The sequence below is a fragment of the Aotus nancymaae genome, unplaced genomic scaffold (genome assembly GCF_030222135.1).
Source record: "Aotus nancymaae isolate 86718 unplaced genomic scaffold, 86718_ANA_hifiasm-v0.15.2.pri h1tg000036l, whole genome shotgun sequence".
NCBI lineage: Eukaryota > Metazoa > Chordata > Mammalia > Primates > Aotidae > Aotus > Aotus nancymaae.
In genome coordinates this window covers 30,487,391-30,514,380 of record NW_026988450.1, presented here as the reverse complement: position 1 = coordinate 30,514,380, position 26,990 = coordinate 30,487,391, and the positions used below count along the sequence as shown (strand labels likewise).

At 40.4% G+C, this 26,990-nt stretch overlaps 1 protein-coding gene across 4 annotated transcripts in view; it reads left to right on the top strand.

Annotated features, from left to right (window-relative positions):
* Window positions 1-518: 518 nt before the first annotated feature.
* PAG1 (phosphoprotein membrane anchor with glycosphingolipid microdomains 1) overlaps window positions 519-26,990 on the top strand; it is a 146,116-nt gene continuing 119,644 nt past the window's right edge. For 2 of the 4 annotated variants that reach the window (XM_012450948.2, XM_012450945.2), the window contains exon 1: window positions 4,682-4,732. The gene's annotated coding sequence lies outside the window, so the exon portion shown is untranslated. Of the gene's footprint in view, window positions 538-4,677; window positions 4,733-26,990 lie in introns of those variants that run through there. The other 2 variants (XM_064384299.1, XM_012450947.3) reach the window with 2 other exon arrangements.

Sequence of the window (26,990 nt, the reverse complement as noted above, 5' to 3'; positions counted from 1 at the left end):
CTAAAGTCACTCCTAAGTCTTCTTTTGGAGAAGGAAAGTACTCTTGAAAACTACAGTCCATCGTGGTTTACATTAAAATGATAAAATAGACATTAAGAGATGTCTAGTTTCAGATTTTAACTCTAGCAGAGTTTTTTTTTTTTTTTTTTTTGTAAAACTCAATACTAATAGCTAACATATTCAGAAGCTAATATATGTTTGAAGCTCTTGTCACTGTGTGTTAGGTAATCAAAGATGGCAGCCACATGATTACAGCTGATGGATGGAGATGCTGGGAGCTGGGGCCAGACAGCCTATGAGGTTCACACTGTGCAGCACGGCCTCTCCCTCAGCTGCTCTCTCCATTTATTAGTGGGCAATTTGGTTGGGAGAGAGGAATAAATAATGCTTAGACATTGAAATTGAGTGCATATTTTGTAGTAGTTCTTTAAAGCATCTATCATGGGTTTTAAGGAATGTATAATCTATTTCTTAACCTCTGGTCCCTCTTTCCTACAGACGAAGTCCCACATGGAATCCTCAGCACTTTAAGTTCAGGTAAGCTGTGAGTTGCCAGTGGAGTCTTGACTGCTTGCTCTCTATTCTTGCTCATAGGCCATTGCCCAGCCTTCTCTCCGAAACTGCTGATATTCATTCTCCACCAGCCTTTGCTCCTCAGCAACCAAAGACCACTTCCTGCCTTCCCTCTTCCATCCCTAAATTCCATCCTGTCCCAGCCCCTGACCCCACTCCTACCTTAGTCCAGCATCCTTACCCATCACCTATTTCTTCTCAGGCTCAGGGTTATAATTAACTTTCTATTAGCTTTTTTATTAATAGAGGCTTACAAAACATGGAGCTAGCCTGCAAAATCCAGATTATTTATTATATTGACTGCTTTAAATTCTAAATGAGCTAACTTAGACATGAACATTTAAAATGCAGGTACTTCCTAAGTTTCCTGCATTAGGGCAAGAATTGGGCTAATACTTTTCTAAAGTTTCTCAGGAAAGAAGACAGGATGCTAATCTCCCCCAATGTCATCTACACCAGGAATTCAGTTACAGTTTCCAGTGAAGTTATCAGCTGCTGCATGTATTTAAATAAAGCAAACTTTGTAATAAACAATGTTCCACAGATCAAGCACAATTTATATTAATTTTTATGGCAAGCTTATTTTTCACCAAGTAGCATATAATTCCTTTCTCCCAACTGTCTCGGTCTTGTTAGTCACCTTGGACTCCCCACAGTTCTCTTATCTGGACTGTGTTTATGAAGTAAATGAAGATTTTCATGTCAAGAAATCCCTTTGAGTGAAATGGATAAAGAAATGTAATTAATAAAGGTGAAGACTTTTTGAGCCTAAGCTTTCTAGCTCAGTGATAAGCCTGTGATTTTTAGCAGAAAGAGTTTAATAAAAATCTATGCTAGGTACAGCTTCTGAATGAGAGAAGAATAGGTTCAATGGAGTCATTAGTGTCTATATAATTGAACATCTCACGACTAGGACTTTTAGAGGCATTGAAGGAAGGAATTCTCAGCCAAAGAGTAGGCCTTGCTGACCCATAAGGAATACAGACCTCAGAGAAAAAGATGCAGCTGCAATTCCTGCCAGACAACAATAGCAGCTGATGTGAAACAAATTCTAAATACAGAAACAGTCAATATCAAGGCACAGTCGATATTAAGGCACAGTCAATAAAGTATCAAGGCAATATTATATATTTCGCGTACTTAATTCCAACAACAATGGTTCAAAATTCAATAGCAGTAGGACACACTAGTTATTAACAACTTTTTATTTAATTAAATCTTGGATCTCTTGAAACCAATATACAAATGAATTATGTAAATATTTTTATTGGAGTTTCAGGCACCTAAGAAAACAATGACAATGTTGGGTTCTTCTAAAGGTCCCAACATTATTATTCTGCTACCTTCATATTTTAAAAGATATTTCTTACTAAAAACTGAACTAAGTTTTACAACCTGTGATGCACCAGCTCCTTCAAAGAATTCTCTTTTATTAGGAATTAACTTCATAATCACACCGAAGAATGGCCATAATGGAAGAGTTAGATAAGAAGTAAAGATAAAGGCAGGTAGAACACAGTTGGCAATATAGTATTCCCAGTCAAACCTCTGGATTTGAAGACTGTATATAACTATCACACACTTGCTTCCAAAACATTTCTCAGACCAGGAGTATAGTCCATAGCATCTACCACAAGCACAAGAATTGATCCAGACATTTTTGCTTCTCTATCAAGGAGTGGCTTTGAAATACATTTGGGTTCCAATTTACTGATGGCAAGTCCTGGTATGAAAAATTTGGAAATGAAAAACAACCCTCAGCACGTTACTTGGTGAAAAGAGAGCAGAGGAAAAGCACAGAGGCCTGAGATTGGCTCCTGCCTGCATTAGTGAATTTGTCTAAATCACTTAGCTTCTGAGCCTGGGTAAAATGAGGATGGTAATTACACTTGTCACCAGAAAATGTGTCACCACCAAACTCCTCGATGAAGCCTGAACTGTGTAACTGCAATGTCCTAGGACTGGGTTACTCTTAGAACATTTTGCAATCCCAACTAGTGTAGCTGCAAAACTGCAATGAAGACCCAAAACGTATTTCCTTCTCACTAGAATGAAAGCCTTCCTAACTCCAAATTTAGGTACAGCCTCTAAAAGATGTAACCAATAAACACAGAAACCATTTGCTTTGCACGATCTGATTTGTCCTCTTCTCCAGAGTTATAGGAGCCAAGTCCAGCATTGAGATCGCTACTTTTACTCAGTTTCCACCATGAGTCAACTAATGTCCAGGGTGTCCTCTTTAATGTGTAAAATGGGCACACTTTTTACATTCAACTTAAAAGACCACTGTGAAATTTCAATCAGGTAGCGTCTGTGACATGTCATACTCCATAAGCTCTTAAACACCTGAGTTTCATACCATGCTCTGAAACAGGAGGCCAAGTCTGGTTCCTGAGTCCTCTTCCCCAATGTGATTTCCAAGCTCTAGGCTGAGTTTAAACTTCATTTCCTCCCACATACCCTTCCCTCTGTGACACACTAACATCCTTTACTCCATCCCTGTCTTCCTTACTCTCTCCCTGATGAGCCTTCTTCCCCAGCCAACTTTAAGCTCCCTTTAATGATATGTGTAACAAGTGTTCAATAGAGCGTATGTATGTATATTTAACACCATATATATGTTTTTTCCTGCTCAGTGATGCATCCTAATTGTAGAAATTTGGGACTAGTAAGATAAAGCACCCGTTGGTTTAGAATCCCTGATTTGAAGTCAGATGTCCTGAGTTCTAGACTTGGCTTGTCTCCTGGTAAGTGCAAAAGTCTATCTATTCCCAATTCCAGCTTGCTAGTGTGAACTTCAAGTCTGGTCCAAACAAAACCTCTGTCAGATTTATTTTGAATGCTTATGCCAAATGGAATTCTAGAAGCCCACCTTTGCCCAGGGACTGAACCAGAACCACTACCACTGGGGGTACAGCCTGGCCATTTGCTCTGCATTTTTCTTAGCCCCTTGAGTGACTGTCAGACAGTCCAACGTTTCAGAAGCTCTGCTCCAGGCTCTAGACCACACGTTGAGTAGCAAGGATGGGGGTCCGGACCTGCAGTATTGGCATCCTCTGAGAGCCTGTTAGAAAGATCTCCCCTTCAATATCCCAGGCCTATCGAATCTGAATCTTGCATCTCAACACAATCCTCAGGAGATTGTGTCACACACTGAGGGTTTGGGAAGCACTGCTTTACCTCGGTGTCTTTTGATATCTACTGATACCTGGGCCCCACCCAGACATTGTCCTGTAATTGCTCTGGGATGCGGCTGGGGCAAAGGGCTCTTACAAGCTCCCGGCGTTATTTTAATGCACAGCCACAATAGAAGAGTCCCCCAAATCGCAGCTCTTTACGGTTAAGCTGTAACCTGAGTTAAATTGGCTTTTGTGAGCTCCGCAGGGACCTTAAGGACCGCTTAAACAGTGCTGTTTAAGGGACAATGGGCTCCGGAGACAAGTTCAACCTCAGAGATTTGGGTTCCTAAAACCCGGGGAGGGAGACTTCCTGCATCTTCCCGCGAGCAAGCCGGGCGCCGCGCCGGTCCTCACCCGCGTGCACCCCCAGCGCGGCCCCGCCCGGCTCGCCCCATCCCGCGCCCGCGGCCCGCCCCTCCTCCCCCGTGACGTGCCGCAGCGGCCGGGATCATGCGCACTCGCGCCCCGCTCCCGGCGCCGCTGCTCCGCCTCGGCGCCTGTCATTCTCCGCGGCGCGGCGGCGAGCGCTGAGTGCGGTACTCGACCGCTCGCTCGTCCGTCTGCGCGCCCGCGATGTGACCGACCGACTGGGGGCGGGCTGGCGGCTCTGCCTGCGGCAGCGCATCGATTTTTCTCGTGCCAGGTCTCTCGTTGAGCCGTGATTCCCTTGGAGCCAGAGACACGCACCAGGGGCTCGGAGCGCCGCACTCCGGGGCTGGAGGCAGCTGCAGCGCTCGGGTCCGCGCGGCCGGGTGCAGCAGCCTCAGTCGCCGCCGCGGCCTCACCGAGTCCTGTTCCCTGGCGAATGCCCGGCGCCCGGCACGGCTGAGCCGAGGCAGCTGGTGCAGAGCGGCGGCGCCTGCTCCTGCATTCGCCGCTGCCGCCGGGCTGTGCTGGGGCGGCGGCGCTGCGCGCCGGAGTTTGCAGAGTCTGCCTCCGAACGCGGTCCCCCAAGAAGACTCCCTGCCTCCTGAGTCCCAGTAAGTTGACTGTAGTTTCTGAAGTTGGAGGGAATCGTGGAAAGGAGAGGTTCATTTTTATCTTCTTGTGGGAAGCCGAGGGTGGTACCTCTTGTTAGCAGAGTTCCAGCTTGAGGAGGGAGTGCAGGGTGCCAAGAAGGGGACAAGGCAGCGGGAGGTCTGGAGTCCAGGGACTGGCTGGCCACAGCGTCTCACGAATGTGCCAGTTGGAGATGTATTGGGAGACGACAGGTGTCCTAGGGCGTTTCGCCGGCTGCTCGCTAATTATTCAGTCTGAGCCCCTTGTCTCTGTGTGTACGTTGGGGTGAAGGGGCTGGGCAGGGTCTTGTCACCTCCATCCTAAGACCTCTGGGGAGTGTAGCCAGCATTGCGATGGATCTCTGGGCGAGCCATTCCTTTCAGGCCTGCAGGCTTCCCGCGCATCCCACTTTTCTCTTCCCCTAGGCAGAAGTTGCTAACCTTTTCATAATTGGAACCCAGTCCTTTAGGGAATAAACAACTTATATGTCGACTTGGTGTTTTATGCCCTAAGGCAAATAAAACGAGCTCTGTGCGTGTGATTTCATAGACTTTAAGAATGTGGGCAAGTCTCGAGAAATAGGACTCAAATGATGACACTTGGGTTTCACCCTGATTGTCCTGCACCTCTTATGTAAGCCTCCAGGCTGGATAACTTTGTCTCTGCAGTGGCTGCAGCTGTGGCTCTCCATTCCATTTGTTTAAAGTCCAGCTTGAACAGTATTTAATGAAAATGCTGACATGATATAGCGGCCTGTAGTCTGAACAGAGTGCACTCTTCAAATTGGAGTGTCTTCTCCTAATAGGGAGCAGGGGAGGAACAACCCAGTATATTTTTCAAGGCAGCTCCAGGAATTAGACCCATAAATCATGTTTTAAAATAGCATGCATTGTGCGGAGAGCATGCAGAGGACCGCTTTTTGAACACATCCCCTTTGTTTTAGAAAAAGTGGAAATTGTTTATGCCAGACAATTGTTGAGTCTGAAAATTAAGTGTACTGATGGGCCTAATTATCTTAATAATCAACGAGCATGATTTACAGGTATCTGCAGTGCCCTACTTTGAAGGATAGAAATCTTTAACCTTTCTTTCTCAGCTGTCCCCAAGAGATTCCTTTTAAGCAGAGCAATGGATTATCATCGTTGATGTTTAATACCTGAGTTGATTAAACTTGTAAAAGGAATAGTACTTTGAAATACCATGCAGTACTGTTGTGTGCCTATTACACAATGAATATTATAAATAAGAGGAATATTTGGAGTATTGGGTATAGATGTCATTAGTTTAACAAAATAGATTATATTAAAACTTCCCTACTAAATATGTATACACATACATATATGTTTAATTTGGACTTGAAGTTACTGTTTAAACCAAAGCTCAGGGGTATGTTTTAATATAAGATTTATTTACATAGTCTTTAGAGAGAGAAGTGCATTTATTTATGGTATTTCAGCATACAGAACAAGATGAACTAGTTATAGGCACCTTATTTAAAATGTAGAGAGTTTTTTTTTAGGAATTCTAAGAAAATACACAAAATGTTATTTCAGAAGTTGAAAAGTTAGTCACATCAACACATTGCAGTTTGTGAGAGCATCCAGTGCTTATCTCTAGAAGAGATTACATCCAAGCATGGAGTCTCAAACAGACCCAGTAAGCACTATTGCATCCTGGTTAAGAGTACAGGCTGTGGAGCTGGGCTGCCAGCTCTGGTCCCATCTGTTTGAATCTAGGCACGTTATCCAAAGTCTGTGTCTCAGTGTCTTCATCTGTACAATGGGGATGACGTTAGTAGTACCTACCCCACCGAACTGTGATGAGGATTAAATGAGCTCATAGACATAAAGCTGTTGGGACAGTATCTGGCATATTAAGCTTGTTCTGGGAAAAAATTTTCATTGTTATGAAAGGAAATGCATCTTTGGATACTATGGACATTGACTTGCTGCTGATGAATGTTAACAGAAGCAGTTCATGTGTATAATAGGAGAGAGGGCATAAACATTTCTTGGGCACCGCCTAGCGATACAGACACCAACTGGTGTTTAACACTGTCTTGCTGAATTCCTCACCACAGTCCTTTGAGGTAGGTGGCTTCATCTGTACTTTAGAGATGAGAAAATGGAAGCTCAATGAGATCAAATAGAAATTAGAGCTGGCATTTTAACCCCTGTCTGTCTGTGCTGAAGCTGTGCTCTTTTTGACCCTGTTGCCTCACCTTGCAGATGTAGTCGTGCATTATTATCCTCAATTGACACATGAAGAAATCTGAGCTTAAGGATTAAAGTATGCGAGGTGCTTAACAGCACCCACAACAGAAATGATCCTAATTGTTAAATAACTTGCCCGTGCTTCCATAACTCCTAGTGTGTGGTAGAGGTGCCAGGTCTTTCAATTAGATGTGGATTCTGTTGCTTTTTTATTTTTCTATTCATATATTCAGAGTCAAAAATAGAAAAATTGGTACGACGTTAGAGTTTACACTGGAGGGTGATGTTCTCCATTTGGTTTCCTGCCTGCACATGTAGCTGCAGCAATCTACACAGTCAAGGAAACCACCACAGCAGTGGCAAGCAGTCCACGAACAGCATCATCCCTGAAAATGAGTTCAGTCGCAGCTGGAGAACTCCCTTGGGCAGAGAGAGGCCTTGCGCTTTGCCTCATATTAAATTGCGTGTTCAGAAATAGAAATCATTTATCCTTTTCATTAAATAAGCATGCTCCCTTCAAGCCTTAGTACCGCATGTCCTGGGAAGCAGATCTTGGGATCCTGTACGAGTAGTATTTCCTTTAAGGTTTCCATAGCTTGTTAGACGCCTCACCTGGGTTCTGGAGGTTGGGAATAATTGAGAGGCCATGGTGTTTTTGTGGCTGTCTCAGGTAATCACCCAAATACTAGATAGTGTTCTGGCCTTTTGTAAGTCTTGTTTCTAGAGATTAAAATCTAATTGCTGTATAGGGCAAATAGACCACAGACTGCCCGCAGTCTGATTTAATTTAAATAACAGACTGATTTAATGTTTAATGAAAACTCTTAGCTAATGTATGCTAACACTGAAAGGTACTTCAATACAGATGCTCAAAGTTGGCTTGGAAAAAAAAAAAACAAAAAAAAACTCTCCAAGAGTAAGCTTCCTGTAGGCTGCCCCCATGCGCCTGGGGACACAATACCATAGTTGCAAACTGCCCAGAAGAGCCCCTGCTACCGACCAAGTCATCTCACATCTCTCTGAATACCTTCTGTCTCAACTTTAACCCTCCTTTTCAGAGAACAGATAATCCTCTTTGCTCAATTAATAGTTTATTTCAAGTGTCCCCCTGCTCTGGGTTATTCTATAGTAAAAGTCTCCCTTGATCACTTTTGTGACTTGAATGAGGTCCATGATTTATTATTCACTAACTCCTCAGAATAATCCATATAGTTGTTTTATTTCCCATCTGTGTTATCTGTTATCTATTTAGTGGCTTATCTGTGTCACTTTTAAATCTCTGAATAATTTTCTTCTGATGTCCATCAGAAGATAAGTGTAAAAGAAATGTAAACTAATTTTAACATGGATATAAGTGAATGAAGATCATTGACAGTCATATGTACTGTTTTGAACTTTCTTTCCTTTGGGCTTGGGGAGTTGAGAGCTGATATTTCTAGAGCTCCTGCCTCATGTATTGTGAGAGGTATGTTGGGAGGTTATACAAGTTATACACGCAAGCAGTTCATATGCAACCCTGCAGAGACAGCCCCTGAGGGCTCGGGGGTCATTGCTGAGTTCAAGGGCAAGGGGTAAGTATGAAGGGAAGTATGCACAGCTCTGTGCATGACTTATGTGATCACATTTCTAGTCCTTATTGGTCCTCTTCTGGATAAGAATTGGAATGAGTAGCTTACAGGGAGCATTACTGTGTGTTGGCCGCCATGCTAAGAACTTCCCTTCATCCGCACAGTCACCTTGTTTGGTAGTACTTTATTCTCCTCTTTTGCAGAAGTGACAGCTGAGGCCTAGAAAGGTCAGGGCACTCGTCCAAGGTCACACTAGTAAGCTTCAGAGTAAAAAGTGGAGCCCAGAGCTGTGCAAGGAGGCTGGTGATACTTAGAACATTCTGCTGCCTCTGATTTTTGAGCCTTTGTGATAGCTAAACTCTATTGCATAATATAGGTAGACTCTATTATGCTTTTCAAAAGAGTCCTATGCTATCTTGCTTGGTCCCCAGGTGAAGGAATGGTGGGAAGATACGTGCCTGCCTTCTTACCCACCGCCAGCAGCAGGAATTGATGGCACAGGAAGTATCATCTCCATTATCTTTGTAGAGGAAGAACTTAAGCTTAATTCATGCAATGAGCTCAAAAAAGAAAACCGCATGTCCGCTTTGTGAAATAGGAAGCATAAAGCCTTCAACTGTTAGTGGAGCACAGTGGGAAGGCATGTTAACTTTATCTGTGTTTAATGGCACATACTTACATCATTCTCATTAAAAAAAGGAGAAGTGTGGAGACCTGAGATTTTCTTGGGTGATTTTTTTTTAAAAAGTTTATTTAAATCTAAAAAAGTATCAGCAGTGAACTGTCATGGGAGAATCACATTACTAGCAGTGTCATCTGTCATCCCGTGAGACTAAGGTTTTTAAAGGAAATAAACACTTACGTCTAACCAGTAATGCTTAAACGTGTTATCTTTTAGTAAGAATATTGCATCCAATCTTCCATGCCTGTATCATATAGCCTTTCTAACTCCAGTCAAAATGGAGTTCAAATGGAGTTTTAAAAGGACAGTTTTAAAACCATCTTGTAATATTTTCAAAGCCTTTCCCCTGAGCCTTACCTCCTCTATTTTTTCTCAATATCATACTGGAGCCAATACTTGTTCAATAACTTATTCACATCCCGTGGAGTTTGAATTATAAAAGAACTATTATGATTATAATATTTTGGCATATCCTGTTGATGTTTCATTCACCCCCATCTTTGACGTTATAGGACTGTATGATTTTTTAACCTGAGAAATGATTTAAAATGTTTTAAAACTTTAGTTTTCTAAATGTAGACTGTTTATTGCAGAGGACAGGGTAATTGGCCTGACTGGGACATTAGCTAAAAATACAGAGCTCTTGAAATCCCATGAATCTTATGGAGTAAGCAAGTAAAAAAAACAAAAAAACAAAAAAAAAAAAAACAGAAGAAGAAGTAGTTTTAAGATTGGTCACTAGGCAGGGTATGGTGATTCATGCCTGTAATCTCAGTACTTTGGGAGGCCGAGGAGGGTGAATCACTTGAAGTCAGGAGTTTGAGACTAGCCTGGCCAACATGTTGAAACACTGTCCCTACTAAAAATATGAAAGTTAGCTGGGTATGGTGGCATGTGCCTGTAATCCAAGCTACTCAGGAGGCCGAGGCAGGAGAATCACTTGAACCCAGGAGGCAGAGGTTGAAGTGGGCCAAGGAGATCATGTCACTGCATTCCAGCCTGGGCAACAGAGGGAGACTTTGTCTCAGAATAAATAAAACATAAATAAAATTGATCACTAGCAGCTTTGTACTTCCCTCTCCCATTTCATAGATGTCCAGCTGACCCAATCCCTAGGTACCATATCATGTATTCATTTGCAAGTAACGAGGTTCTCTTGATTTTCTAAAAGTACCAAAAGGTGTGACTAAATCAGTATTACTGTCATCTGCCATCTTCGTGTTGAGAGAGCCCTAGGGTTGCATATCTAAGCTTTTATGTGAATTTATTCTTTGAGGAACGAAGGTTGATCAGATAAGTCCTCAGGCATTTCGTCTCACTGTGTTTGTGACTCCATCATTACTATTAAAGTTACTTCTGCCCACTCCATCCTTTCACCTCAAACCACACCCATTCCTTCATCACGCCCATTGTGGTAGAACATGGTGAAACTTCTGGGAAACTCAAATGTTGAGGAAGCTCATGTTCGAAGTCAGAGAAGAAAACACATAACACAATAATTTTTTCTTTAAAAAAAAAAAAAAAGCCAATCCCTAACATAGCTATACACAAGAACGCCTCACCTTCTGCATTGAGCAGTTGAGAATCACAACCAGAGTAGCCTTCTTAATTTTTCCCTGACACTTTCTAAGGAGGGCTGTGAGCCTCTAATTCACACATAATCAATCACTAGCAGCTTTGCTGTGTTTTGAGTCAAATTTAGTTGGGGTGATATTTATTCATTTATACACCAGATATATATTAATTAATATATAATAACAGGCACATTGTTAGATGATAAGACCTCAACTATAAGAAAATCCCTCTCTCTGCCCTCAAGAATCTCAGATTCATGAGGGAAGGAGATACTGGGCAGCAGTTGGAACCGGTGCTTAAAGGATGCTGGGCTCTGTCAGGGGTGCCTGACTCCAAGGGGATGACTTTCCCTAAGGCAGCAGGGCTTGATTGAGTTTGGAAGAGCCAGTAGGAGGGTACCAGGAGGCTGAGGGTGGGTGTGGGCAGGGATAAATTATTCTGAGAGAGGGAACAGGGAATATGGTACAACAAAGGTACTAGAGAGGTGGGTTGTGGAACAGCTGGTCATTCCATGTGGCTCCTCACTGGTGCACAGTGAGGGTGGGAGATGAGGCAGGAGATGTAAAGCGGAGGCTGGAGCCACTTTTGGAAGGGTCTTGCGGGCCATTTTTAGTCTTGTAGATGAATTTGAGGACTTTTTTAGAATGATCACTCTGGGTGTATTACACAAAATGGATTGGGTAGGGGACAGAAAAGATAAGCAGTGCAAAAAAAGGCCCTTGAATCTTGGTGTGGATTTAAGGTCTGAACTCCCAGTAATAAGCATGGGGACATTAATGGGAGAAGCAAGGAGGGGATGATGACTTTAAGGACGACTCCCAGGTGTCTGGCTTGGATAATTGAATCAACAGGGGTGCCATTGGAGATGATGGTGAATACAGAAGATGGAGCAGTTTGCAGGAGAAGATGACAAGTTGTAGATTTATGTACTGTGAGGCATCAGAGGGACATCCAGGACCTGAGGTGCAATTGACAGTTGTTCAGCCTGCAGTTCCGGAATTGAAGATGGAGGCTGGACTGGAAATGTAGGTTTGCAAGTCCTCCGTGTATTTGAAGATGCTGTTGAGGTTGTGATCTGCTTGTGAGAATGTGTGGACTAGAAAAAAAAAAAAAAAGGAGAAAGGCCAGGGTGGCTGTCAGAAGAAAAAGAGATGGCATAGTCAGATTAAGCGAGAGAAGTTTTTGACAAGTGCTTGGACACAAAGTGGCAGAAGCCAGAGGCAAAGCAAAATGAGGTGCTTGACTGAATGGGAACCAAGTGACAAAAGAAATGAAATTGAAATAGAAAGAAAGCAAAGGGACAGGTCTGATTGTTAACTTGCTTCTATCTACACAGATAATGGTGGCTTTTTCTCCTAGAGTTTTCAGTCCTGGTCAATAAATATTAAGACCTACTATGTGGAAGGTGGGTGGGGAAGGGGAGGGGGAAAGGAATAAAATAACACAGCATGATTCTGGATCTCAAGAAGCTTATAGAATTGTCATTTCTTATTTTTCTTTTCCATTTGTTTTTTTCCTTCATTGACAGCAGGACATAGGCTTCTTGGGAGAATGGGGAGAGTGAAAGAATCACTTTGCTGGTGCTTGAAGTGCCTCAGTTCCCCATAGCAGGCATATCTCATTGTATCCACAAAATAACACACTGAAAGAGAAAGTGATAAAAGACTCATTATTTGACAGATTATAAAAACTAAGCTTTTATCATGGCCATAATGTTATTAGGGGTTTTGGACCTTTGAACCAATGCTTATATAATTATTAATGAGACTTTCAGCTCACTGGATTATTTGAGGTATGCTGAGTACAATGTCCTGTAATTTTCACTTGTCTTAGAAAAATAGGGCACATTATATTAAAGACTAACTGGAGTATTTGAAGATGATGGAAATAATTACCATATATTTTAGTTAAATATCATGCCTTTCAGTCCCCAAATGTTTGTCCTTTAATTTTGACCTGAAGGCAGAATCACTCAAGTTATACAGATGAGGAAACTGAGATACAGGGTTCAGATGGCTGGGTGGAGGTAACACAGCTAGTAAGAGTTTCTCAGATCCAAAATGAGGTGTCCTGGGTTCACACTACTCCATCATGTTGCTTGTATTTTTGTGAATAACTACTAAAGAAGAATTAGGGGGTGGTATGTTTAAGAGATTTTCTTTATTAGTCAGCTCAAAGCACCAACAGTAGAAACTGTATCAGCTTCAATTTCTATATTTGATGGACCACAGGTTATTTATGCAAATATGTGATTAAGTTAGACTGGGGAAAAATCTGGTTGTTTGGGGTTTTTTTGCACCAAATGAACATCTTTTGCTTTCATTATCTCAGGAGTGCTAAAAAAATAATCTGAGTATAAATGCAAGGAATCAGTATTTTGACTTATAAAATTATTGTAGTTAAACCTATTTGTGATACAGTGGGAATTTGTTTTTCAGCAATTGCAATGGCTGTTGTCCGTAAGAGGCATTCTGTGTGTACACATATCTGTATGTGCATGTATGGAAAATAAAATTCAGCCTAATTAATTTTAAACTATTTGTTTTCCTTTTGTAATATTTTTGAATTCTCTAGATACGTTAAATGATATCTTGCTTGCTTTGTCTTGCCAAAGCAGCTATTATGTTATTTAATGCCAAAGTGTTAAAGCATTTGTCTTCTGTGAGAAGTGTAAAATGATGCAGGATGAATCTAAGGGATTAATTTTAATATTACAACTTGTACTTTGGCTCCTGATAGTCTAAAATTTTGATTTACCTAATTTTGCTACTATTAAAGCGGATATTAGCTATTAATACACAGTAATATTAGAATCATGAAAAGTACATAGAATGTTATTGCTGTTGGAAAAAGTTTATGATGCTGCATTTTTTTCTTTCACAAAAAATATCCAGGAGGCGTACTAAATTGCAGTTTCCAGATGAAAGCAATTTCTAGCAAGTAGCAAAATGCTGGTGCTAATGCTTATCCCTAAATCTCAATTTCAAGCTTCATGGTACCCATTTTACATTTTAGCTTCGGTAGGAAAAGTTGAATCCAAAGGGGCTTATGCCTTTGTGACATTTGGTGGATTGCTCTTTTGTTATTGGTGCTGATTTTTTAAAATAACAATACATTTGTAAATTTTAAAAAGTTTTAAAAAACGTTAGGCCACTATCTTAGTTCTGAGTGATCACTACACATGGTGTTTTATAGTAGCCTTAGTCCAATGTAGTTGAAAAATTACAATATAGGCATGTGAAAATTTAAATAACAATGTAAAGTAATATAGTATTTTATATTTGATTTTTATTGCACTTTATAATAATATGTGAGGAAACTCAAATGAGGTAAAATGAAGATTAATTTGGTCATTTCATGCCTCATGTGTCCCAATTTCATCCAAATGCAAATATGATAATCCAGGGCATAGAGTTAGTATTCTGTTCAGGTGATTTGACACTACTGAATTTATCCCTCACTACCAAGATGAACAATTAAACTGCATTTCCTACTCATACTCATCTTTCTGTGAGTATATATTTTAATATTATGTACTAGGAGTTTTCATTTTCTAAAAAGATTAATTGCATTTTCTTCACCTCATTTTTCTTATTCTGACTGAATTTTATTCAGACATTTTTATGTTACTATACAGTTGACATGATAGAACATGTCTAAATTAGTAATCTAATTCGAATACCATAATTATGTGTACAGTTAGAGCTTGATTGAATGGAGTGCTTTTGCACATTGTGTATGTTCTTTCTCTTAGTGGATTTAGGAATTATGTGCTTAATATTAAAGCGTCCTAAACCTGCTTATGTTTACCAGTAGGCGCACAGAGCAAAACGTAAATATTTTTACCAACATAATTGGAAAGATATGCTTCCTTTTCAAGTGTTAGGAATTAACATGTAACTGTCTATGGTAGTTTTTTTCCTATGAACAGATTGCTAAGAAATATAGAAGTGGCTGAAAACTAGAATGGTGTCATTCATATTACCTAAATTATTGGTGTTGAAGTTAGAAGTGCACTCCTCTGTTTTGCTAAATAAGAAATAAAGATGCTTTAAAATATTTCTCATAAATCCTGATAAATATTTGTACATACTTAGATAGTGTTAAAAAATTTCTTTTGCTTTATTATATAATGGTCACTTTGCTCAAAATGTACATCTTGAACTTTAGTATGAAATGCTCAGTGTGTCCAAGGTAGAATTGAAACCAAAATATTTGGAGTCCTATTAAAAAATACAATATGGATAACAGCTTTTTAGTCTTTGGGCTGAGATACTTGGAAGAGGATTGCTAAATACTGTGGTCACTGAGAAAAATAAAATAAAGCACTGATGTACTAAACTTACAGTTAATTTAATGGTTTCTGCTCCCACCGTCCTTAACCTTTCCAACTGGCTGAGTTATTTGCTAATAGTGGCTTGTCACAACCTGAATTATAGATCTTTCCTTTTAATACATATTCAATAGCATTTTCAAAATTGTTCTCCTAGATACAATTCATAATAAACAGCGCAGTGCTGGCAACAAGCATGCTTCTTTCAGACTGTTTTATAGCCACAGGCTATTTGGCATTTGGACACTTCTCTTATGTATTTCTGCAGCTCCACATTTCCTGAAAACTGTCAGCTTTATATTAGAATTAGCCTTTTGCATCTCCACAGTTACATGGAGAATGAAAAGAATTTCTCTCCTTTTCTTTCCCTGTAATACACCAAGGCCTGTGGTCAGAGAATCATAATTTGCTAGTCATATGCTTTTTCTTTCTTGATGTTCTCATTAGCTTCAGAAGCCATAGCATGAAAGGCATTGTTGAAATGCATTTGCGTCAGTTTGGTTTGATCCATCTTAAACTTTTTCTGTCTAGAGCTGTGGTTCTTAACCCCTCAGAGGACATTTGGCAATGTCTGAAGACATTTTTGGTTGGCACAGCTGGGGAAGGGGATGCTACTGGCATCTGGTAGGTAGAGGCCAAGGATGCTGCCATACATTCCACTATGCACAAAACAACCCTCTCCATGGAATAGTTTTCCACCCCAAAATGTCTATAGTGCTAAGCTTGAGAAACCCTGATTTAGAAGGTAGGGAATGTCTGTTTAATTTGTATTATATTTTTGATGCAATTGAAAAACCCTGATTTAGAAAGTAGGGAATGTCTGTTTAATTTGTATTATATTTTTGATGCAATTGAAAAGTGATATATGGTTCTGGTGAAGAAATCATTGCATTTAATATAATCATTTATTCAATACCTGCTAGGCTCTGAGAATACAATGAAGACTGTGACATGTTTCTTGCCTCAGGAGTATACCCTCTCTTTGCCAAAATGATTAGTAAATAAAATCAAACTGTTCAACGTGATGCATGCTGTGATTAGAGGTATGCATGGCACATTAAAATAAAAATAATTTAGATTTCACTAGGCAAATATAAGAGAATTTCTGGAAGGGATTGTTCTCTGACTAAATGTAGTATCAGTCATTTGTGAGTATAGAAATTCTCATTTTTCCTTGGTAATGAGAAATAAGTTTTATTTATTGTCTTTTAAAATTTCAACTAGTATTAATTTGCAGTGTCAGGAAAGAAGGGAAGGTGTTGACATAAAAAGTGTTACTTTTGGAATTTAGGGAATTAGTTTTTTACCATCTTCATTGGCTTTTACATGCCATAAAAGTCTCCAATTTCAACTGAACAATTTGCTGATTTTTAGTAAACTTACAGAGCTAGGGAACTGTGACCACAATTCAGTTTTAGGACTTTTCTATCACCCCAGAAGGCTCACTTGTGCCGGTGTGCAGTTAATTCTCATTGCCCCTGCCAGCCCCAGGCAGCTACCAATCCTCCTATCACTTTCTTTTCTGTCTCATTTTTTGTCTTTATACATTTGCCCTTTAGCAAATCTCTGCACATTTCATTTGGGATATTAATATTTACCAGTTAAAACGTAGTGTCTATCTTCTTTTTCAAGATCAGCATCACCTTGTATTTTTCATATTGCCTGTACCATACACAGGCTACAAGGCAGGTTCAGGAAATCTGAGTTATCAGAACTCTCTGACTAATAAAGTGAAATACGCAGCAAAGAAGAAGATAAGCATGCGTGTAAGAATGGAAGGTGTGCCTGTTTTTCAGCTTTGACCTGCTCTGTCCCTGGGTCAACGGTGATCACCCCCCTACTACTTTTGTAAATCTATCTACAAAAATAATGCTATAGAAATAATTGCAAAGCTGAAGTCAGATAAATACCTGCAAGATGTGTGGAAACTATAAAAGGATTAAATCTGGAGAACACTCCTGTTTGGGAGCTGTATTCTGGTCAACCATTACTTAGCCAAACCCTTTGGGGCCAAATGTCTTTTCAGATTCAGCCTTTAGAAAGGTAAAACAGTGCATACATTGTGTATTAATGTAATACCCCCATGGGATCCTGGCAACACACAGTAATTTTTGTAGCAAAGTGGATGAATATTCACATTTAGTTAGGCAGGGAAAAACTCACCTCATGTCAATTCAGGTCAGTTCGGTGAGCAAATTCATTTTGTAGCAAAATAACAAAGAAATTCTATTTTCAGAAATTTCTGCATTTCAAAATTGTGGGTAAAGGTTTGTGAGACTGTCTCAGTGTATCCCAGGATCTTGCATTTCAAACTATTGCATTTCATCTTCCTTCCAGCTCCCCACCTCACAATCCCCTCTCCCATAATCACACTTCATTTAACTTAGCCATGGATGTATTTGTCTTTCTTTTTTATGTTGACTTGACAAAATGCCAAATTAGCTGTTCACTTTTGATGGATGAAGGCAAGATATGAATGTGTTATGGCCAGCTAGGTTTGTGGTTTGTGGTTCACCTCTCCGCTAAAGGCCTGGATTGTAGCCATGTTCATCTGCTCCAGCCCCTGGGTTGAAAAAGAATAACATAGTTTTGTTGGGTCAAAAAGACACCCATGGAGAAAAATCCAAAGGTAGCAATGGCAGCTGCCATTCCAGGTAGCCCCAGGCTCATGCTCCATAGCCCTCTCACTTATCATGAAATCCTAGGCAGTGAGACTAGACAGCTATAGGAAGAGAGTCAAAGCAGGTAAGAGAATTCACTAGAGTAAATTTTCTTGAAGGAAAGATATTTCGAGTTCAAGGAAGATAAAGACATGAAGAAAATTATGTGGGGTTCTGTATTGGACCCACAGCTCAGAAGTAGGATGCCATTCCAAAGCAAAACATTAAAGACTTGTTGCAAACTATTGAATTTTGCATAATCATCTTATGTAATTTGCCTAATGGTCCTTAGCAAGCCCATTAGTCTTTTAATCATAAATGTAACATCTGTGTTAATTTCCAGATTTCCAGTGGTGGTACTTAGAAAACTATAACTGCAGGCCAGTGGGTCTTAACTGGTTTCCTGTGGCACTTCTGGGTTGCTATAGACCCATCATGAATCTAAATGAATATTTTGATGGATGTGTAAAATTTGCTTTCTTACAAATAAAATGCATATTCTTATGGCAATATTAGTTAAGCAGAATATAGTCTAGATTATAGGACTCATTTATAAGCAAGGAGATCTAATTTCTGCAAATTATAAGAAAGAGCAGAGTGTAATATTGCACCAGAATCAGATAAAACATTTATAGGAACATTTTCTTCTAAGGACTCAAAAGCATCATCAAGGCAGTACTGTTTTCAAAGAGCAACGTGATGCTTAAGGTCTACATGGGAGTGAGGTGGTAATTCTGGATGCTTTTATGGACACTCAGAAGCATGTACCAGGGAATACATTGCTACTGTTGATTACCTCTTTTTTTTTTCCTTAAGTTCTTAATTGATTCAACTGTGCCACCAAAATCTGTGTCTGAAGGTGAATCATCAGTATGAAATTGAATCATTGCTGTTTGGTTGTGGAAGTATGCGCCCCGCCTTTCCTACCTGCAGACTTCTTTCGTAGGTGTCTTGGTGTACCCCCACCACCTCCTCCAGCCCCTGCCAATAATTTGCTTACAAGTCTTAACAGGCTCTTTGCAGATATCATTTTTTCTTTTACCTCCCAGCTTTCAAGAGCTAAACTTGTCCTGCCTCAGTACTGCACCTGCCTCCTCTTACCAAGTGTCTTTCTGAGTTTGCACACATTCCTTCTTTTTACCACACTTCCTGTTGGTAAAAAGCTGACAGCCTCGCCTTGTTGCTGCTGCACCCCCTTCCACATTTAACGACATCCTCTACCCCCGCCCCTCCCCAGCTCTGGTGATGCTTTTTAGAGGGTGGTTCTCCATACTAGCTGTGACGAGCATCATCTGGGGAAGTTTCACATCTACCATAACTGATTACCAGGGCCCATCCCTAGTAATTCTGGTTAAAGTACCCTGGGGGTGGGGCCTCAACCTTGGTAGTTTTTGAATGCTTTCCCTGGGGATGCAGCCAGCACCGAGAACCACTGGTGCATAGGGTGTAACACCTGTCCATCGTCAATAATGAGAGCAATTGCAGAAAGGTTACCAGAGAGTTTTGAAAAAGGATGAGAGGAGATTAAAAAACAAACAACTCTTCCTCATCCCTCTGTTTGCTTTCAGTTTCAGCTCAAAGGAATGAGTTCTGGTAAGTGGCACCTATGCCCACCTAACTGGTGTGACTTCTTCCCCTTGGGCCTGTGTTCTCATCAGTAAATTCCTGGCAGGCATGTGCTTCCAGCAGGCCAGAAACCATTCCAGGCAAGGCCTGTGCTTATCTCATCATGAGGCAGCCCACCAGGGGCCTGCTTTTCCTTTCTTAACTGCGCATCCTACCCTGCAACCTAGTATTTTCATTTTTCCTTTTTGTAAGGCTCTGTAAACCAAAGTCATGCACCCTCCCGGCTCATCTGCTGTCGGTTCACTTGAAACTCACTAGCCCGAAGGACACACACAACAGAACCCATTAAAGTTCTCAAGTGGAGATTTTTCACTTAATTTTTCACTTGCAGGAAAGATGGATGGCAGAGTCTTTGCTGGAAAACTATTGTGTAGAATTTAATTTTGCTGAGTTAGAGAGGGGAGGCCACTACCAAAATTGAACTGTCATTGTTTTTGAAGTTTTCTTTTCTTCTTAATACATCTGTGGGCCTCTAAAATCTCTTTTTATATATTATTAAGTCCAGGAATTGGGCAGAGATTCATTTGGACAGCCTTCTTTATAAAGCGATTTTTGTGAAGTCTCTTCTCTAGGCTTTCTGGGTTCAGAATACATGTTCCTTTTCCAGAGGGCAATACACAAAGGCCATTGGCTGTGCTCCTTGGCTACAGAGTTTCTAAAGGAGCTGAGAACACTTACAACATGAGTACTGTCCAGTACTCTCTGGACCCCACTGCTTAATTATTACGGAATTATTTTTTTCCAAAGACAGTAATTTTATTTTTATTAGTAAGTAGGAAAATTTAAGTGAGGTGATTTTGGTGTTAATAACAAGGATGCAGAGATGTTTTAAGGAAATCCAATGCAAAATTTATGTGAATATCCAGTTGTACAAAAATTAAGACAAAAGTGCTTTACTTGACAAACTTCTCCATAAGAGGTATGGAGTCCGTTTACAAAAATTGTTTATTCATTCATTTTTCCTGAGCACAGATATTGCACAAAGCAAACACCACCCTGCTGTTGTCCTGTTGCATGGTAAGAAATGCAGCTTTTGTATTTGTCAGCCTTACACATATAGTGTGAACCTTGCCAAGACTGGCAGTGGTGCAGGCCAATAATTAATTAAGGGGGCATGCAGCATACATTTATTGAGTACCTATTGTGTCCCAGGCACAGGGATAGGTAGTACGTATAGAAGCAAACAAGCTATCCATCCTTACTTCCTAGTGGAAGGAGACAATCACATAACCAAGGGATTATCAGTAGTAGATGTTTGGTTTTAGCAGAGAGTAAAATATATATAGTCATTAGGAGTGACTGGGAGGCTAGGGAGGGTCTCCCTGAAGAAGTGACATTTAAGCTGAAATGTGACCCTAACAACCAGGACTGGCATGAATTGAGACCACCTGGACAGAGTACATGCAGGCAGTTGAAGGAGGCCAGAAGGGCAGAGAGTTGAGATTGGGTGCCTGTACTCAGGATCGGGAAGCAGCATGGCCAGGTTTGTATTTTAGGAAGATAACTCTGGTAGCCGCACAAAGGGTGAATTGGAACCCAAGACAGGGATGCTGGGAACTCAAAACCAGGGTACTTGCTGAAAATAGAACAGGCAGTGTGCTGACTTGATGCTGAAATGCTGGGCTCCTCTTTTGTCCTCTGTTCAAACCCAGATTGGACCTCACAGCCCCGAGAGTACACTACCCTTCATTAACTTGTTAAAATGCTTTTTAAAAATGCCAATTTCTGGACCTGGTCCTCACCAAATGATGTGAACTGGCCACCGAAGACTTCACTAAACCTTTGAGTGACCTGATGCAGGGAGTTCGTGGACCAATCTTTGAGAAATATTGTGCTAAAGACTGTACTTTTACTTTAATATTCCATTTAATTCTCAAACAACCCTGTAAGAGAAGCGTGTTTTTCCTAGCTTCCAGATTAAGAAACATGCTCAGTGTGATTAAGCATCTGGCTCAAGGTCACACAACTGGTGCGTGTCGTGGCTGGCAAAGCAATCTGCTTCTTTTCATAGAGAATCCTGCCTGTGTGAAAATGGTAAGAAGAGCCCTGCAAAATTCAGAAAACCTTTGAGGGTTAATTGTTTCATGAGTGAACATGGTCCATCTCTCAGATACAGGACTTCATATATCCCATCTTGGGATAGAACCAGAGTGTTTATTTTTGCTAGCTTTTCTCTTTTCTGAAGAAGTTTAATTTTTTTTCCTCAAAGCTAGAATTTTAAGTTCTAGGGGAAAATATATATATTGCAAAGGAAAGCTTGGATCTTAATATTGGTGTTTCTGGGCCTCTTTTTCCCATAAAGGAAGTTGAGAGGGTCAAGGAGTAGCATATTTTTATCACCCGTAGACCGAGAAACCCAACCATTAGGCCTCACAGAAAATTATCATGCTTTCAGTTGCCATGAATCATTTATTTCTTAAGTGGCTCTTGAACCAAGAGTTGCAAAAATGATGTTGAAGAGGTGGAGGAGGGTTGCTGAGTGAAAAGCACACTGATAATTAGAAATCTTGTTTAAAAGCTAGCTTGAAAACACATTTGCTTCAATAAATTACCTACCTGCCCCCATTCGAATGTGTGAGAAAGGTTCTAGCTTAATTTGCTCATGTGGGCAAGGTATCGAACGTATTTATCTGGAAGACTTAATTTCGTAATAAAGTTTAGCCTGGCCTGACTTTAAGGCGTCCCTCCTGGGGTATAGGTAGAGAGGAAGAAGGTGAAAAAACAAGACAAGAAAACGTTTTCTCAGGGTGGCCCCTGCTCCGCCACACGCTCTCAGCTGGGGAGAACTGCAGTGAGCTCTACCGCAGCATCCTCTAGAATGTCAGGCCCCCACCCCACAGCCGACTCCAGGGTGTGAACTGCCTGTCTCTCGCATGAACCCAGTTTGAATGAGATGTCAGGAAGTGATAGAGGGGCTGCACGTCCTCCTGAAGCCTGGCCATTATGTCCTACAGAATTGGCTGGGGCGAGGCAGGCCTTTTTGTTTACAGACCACATCACAATTGTTACAGTGTAGATTGCTGCTTTGATTATTTCAGAACGTTGGATGAACAAACCTTCCTGAGGTTATTTTCATCAGCAGTGATCAAATTCAGTTGCTACTGTGTGTGGCCGATTGTCCAGAGAGGGTGATTTCTTGTGTACAGGTTTTCCTAGGGGGAGGTTGTGATGCTTGGTCTTGGTGGTCAGTCTTATTTACCATCATTTATGGTGTAAGGTGGGCCTAGGGCCACGTCTGGGGGTATGGCATACAAGACATGATCATATTGTAAAAGCAACGTGTTCCCCCCTTGTCTGTGCCCACATTTGTGTCTAAGTAAAAGAGGAACCTCCGTGACAGTCTTGAAAGGAAAACAGTTAACTGCAATTTTAAGAATGATGGATTTGCATGGGGGAGAGACGTTAGCTTTGTGACTGTAGTGAAAGCATTTATGTGTTGATTGCATCGATTGTTCATAAAGTCTGGAAACATCTATTTCTAGAACATATTATATAAAGTAAAATGAACCTACCATTAATTATACATGGGTCTTCATTGATTTCTAGACCACCCTCAGACTTTTAAAAATTAATCATGTTAGATTATCTCCCCAATTCCAGCTGCATCCTGGATTCATGGTTCACCCACTGAAGGTAGATGCCTTACCTGGGGCAGATTCAGGTAAGGCATATAGTCATTCTCTTCTCTGTGCAGCTGATTGTGATGGTGCCAAGAAGGCTGGATGCTGTCAGCATACCATTTCCTCTGTTTTGTTGTTATTGTTGTTTTTAGCATATGTCTTCACTTACTAAACATTTATTAAGCAACAAGTATTTTTTAAGCACAGTAATGTGTATCGTACATTAAGGCCTCACAATTTCTACTTCGTAAGGGAGGAAATCTAGTTGAGGTGGTGGTGTGACTTGCTATGTCATGCAACTAAGAAGCTTTTGAGTTGAGATTTAAAGAGAGAGCTGATGGAAGTTGTGTTTTATGCTTTCTCTCTCAATTCTTATATGATTTCTCCTGTTAAAGCTCACCACCACAAGAAATCAACATTAATTTTCACATCAGTTAGGGATTAAGAATGAATTGTTAAATCAGATCACATGTCCTTTTGACATAGGTAAAATGGTATATACTGTGAACTTGAGAAACAATTTTCATTATTTTTTCCATATGACGTTGAGAAAAGCATACTGCTCAATGAAGAACTTAATTTTAAAAGTTGTAATGCTGTGTCATTTGTTGAGTCAGTTCCATAAAGAGGGATACAATTTTGGATCAAGCTAATACTGCTGAATCTGTAGAGGAACATCGACATTCGATGGTTACTTGGTTGACATTTAGAAACCACTTCATTCTGAGATGTAAAGATTCTATGGATTTGTCATATTTAACAGATATCAAATTATATCCAGAATAAATGTCTTTCTTTACTGCTTCATTATAGAAAATGATATTGTCATTTTAATATTCACAAATGGATTTTTTTTTTTTTGAGACAGAGTCTTGCTTTGTCACCCACACTGGACTGCAGTGGAGTGAACACAGCTCACTACAGCCTTGACCTCCCGCACTCAAGCAGTCCTCCCTCCTTAGCCCCTCAAGTACACCAGGGTACACACCACCCCTGGAACTACAGGTGCACACCATGATGCCCAGCTACTTTTTCCTTTTTTTGTAGAGATAAGATTTCACCATGTTGCACAGGCAGGTCTTGAACTCCTGAGATCAAGCCATCCACCCTCCTCAGCCTCCTAAAGTGTTGGGGTTACAGGTGTGAGCCATTGCACCCAGCCTAGATTTACTTTTATTCAGACAGATGTCTAAACTAATATTGTCCAAGTTTTGTTTGTTTTCTGTTTGTTTGTTTGTTTGTTTTGAGACAAGGCCTTGCTCTGTTGCTGAGGCTGGAGTGCAGTGATGCAGTCATAGCTTACTACAGCGTTGAACTCCTGGGCTCAAGCAATTCTCCTGCCTCATCCTTCCAAAAGATTATAGGTGTGAGCCACTGCATCTGGACAGGGTGTTTTTTGTGTTTTTTTTTTTGTTTTTTTCTTCTTTCTTGGTTCTGTGACTTAGCATGTATTTATTGTAAATCCCATTGATAAAACTGGTTCTTGACTGCTTGTTGAAGCTTTCATGGACTTTAGCATTTACCAAGTCCTGCTGTGAATTGTTTGTTTATTTATATATGTATATAATCATGCACCACTTACCAACATTTTTGTCAGTGATGGATCACATATAAAACAGTAGTTCCATAACATTATAAAACCCTATTTTTACCTTATCTTTTCTATGTTGTGTTACAATGGCCTTAAGTATTCAGTACAGTAACATGCTGTACAGGTTTGTAGCCTAGGAGCAATAGACTACCCCATATAGCCTAGATATGTAGTACAGTATACCATCTAGGTTTGTGTAAGTGCACTGCATGATGTTCACATGATGGAATTGCCCAATGATGCATTTCTCAGACTGTATCCCTGAAGTTAAGTGAAACATGACTGTATTCTCTACTAGATCATAGGGGAAAAGAATTGTGTTTAGTGCATCTTTTGGAGAGTCCCTTAGGTGCCTGATAAAAAATGAATTTTTGCTATGTGATACTCTAACTCAGCATGTGCAAATAACCAGCTTGTCAGTATGCCCCAATATGCTTCCCTCTACCACATCTTACATCTTTCTGTAGTCTTTGCCTTAACGTCTCCCATTCAATAGATGAGGCAAATAAAACAGAAAACCACTCTTGGTGCCTCTTCATCCTTCAAGGTCTATATGCTCTATCTATAAAATATTGAATCTGCTTTTGATTTCAAGTCCTTCGGCCATTCTCTTAGTTTAGACCCTTATCATCTGGATGACATATGTTCCTGTATTAGCTAGTCTCCATTCTGCCGGATTTGGCTAGGACTATATTATTAATATTTTCCACCCTCTGCCAGGGAGAATTTTCTAATATGCCAGTTTGCTCAGGTCATTCTTTAAAATCCTTCATTGATTTTTCTGAACATTGTCTCTAGGTGAGAGATCTAACTCCTTCATGTGGCATACCAAGTCTTTAGTGATAGACCCCTGGTGGTCAGTCAGCCTCATTTCCTGTACTCTGCTGTGTGATCTGTATTCTAGTTGTATAACTCAGAGTTCCTCACGTGTGGCCCAAGGCTTTCAAGAACCACTTCCTTGAGTTCCTCAGCTGACTTCCCTCTTCAGGTATCCTATTCTCTGAGAAGCTGATCCTGATTGACCAACCACCTCAATCTAATCTGGTTTAAATGCCCCTCATTTGCATTCCCACACGCTCTATTACATCCCCTTCAAAGAGCCTTTCACACTCTGCTGTAATTGCTGGTTAGTGGTCTCTCTTTCTTCCAATGGACTATGAGCTTCTTGAAGGCAGATGTCACATCTTAATATTTATTTCCTCAGTGTCTACAATTGAATCTAGTCTGTAGGAACCAATCACTTATTTATGGTGTTGGACAAGTTACATATCCTATCTTTTTAGTTGTCTTCATCTAAATAGCAGAATTTGTCTTATAAGGTTTTGTGAGAAATGAAAGAGCTAACATACAGAAAGCATCAGGACAGAGTCTGGCACAGAATAAGAGCTCCACAGATGTGTTCCTGTCTTGTAATCCATCCCAGGGACATAGAGTACTCATTGAATATTTGTAGAATGCTATCGATTGATAAAGCCAAAAAAGAGTTACACAAATCACCTGAGAGAGAGTTTAGAAAAATTGTGGGATATGTCATGGTTGCATTCCTATACACCAGGAAATTAGATAACTGTTTGAGATTGTTTTAATTATATAAAAATAATATTTACATTAGCAACAGAAACTACTCATGCCCCTTGGAGAATTACAGAACTATTGAAATGCATAAAAGAGCTAAGAGTAAATGGAAAGATATATGCAGAGTTTATGGATTGAGAGACTCAATATAGGATCATCCTTAATTTTTAAAAATTAATCTATAACTCCAATGCAGTTTCAATCAAAGTCTTCTCTCACAGGTTTGTTTTTATTTTTTTAAATGAGTGGGCTGGGAAAGTATTCTTCATAGTCTCTCATGTTTCTGCCTGTTGTGTAAGCAGAAGCACTAACAACCCTTTTGTTCTGAACTGTCTTTTCAAGGATGTTTGCAATGTAGCTGTAGAAGATAAAGCTGTAGAAGCTAAAGATAGTGTTTCCCTCCAGAGCAAAGGGTAGGTTTGTTTACTGTCCAATCCAATAAAGATAATGTCTCCCAGCAGGGCAGGGCTCCATTATGAACAGTTCAAGTTCCCTAAACTCGGGGTTCTTTAAGTATGATACAAACCCATTACATGCACAGCATCTGCCTGTGCCCCTGGTATTTGGGCACCAAGCAGAAGTGACTGAACATGAAACTTAATGCTGTTAACTATCGTGTAAATAATTAAGTCCTTTGTCTCAGACCCAGGAGTTTTGTGTCTTCTTCTAGCATCTGTAAAAATGTGCAGGCCAACTTGTTAACTTGTAAGTTGGGTGAAATCTCAGATCTTTCACAATTCTTGACAGAATTGTGATAAATCTCCACTTGTAAAAATCATTTAGCATATTGAATTAC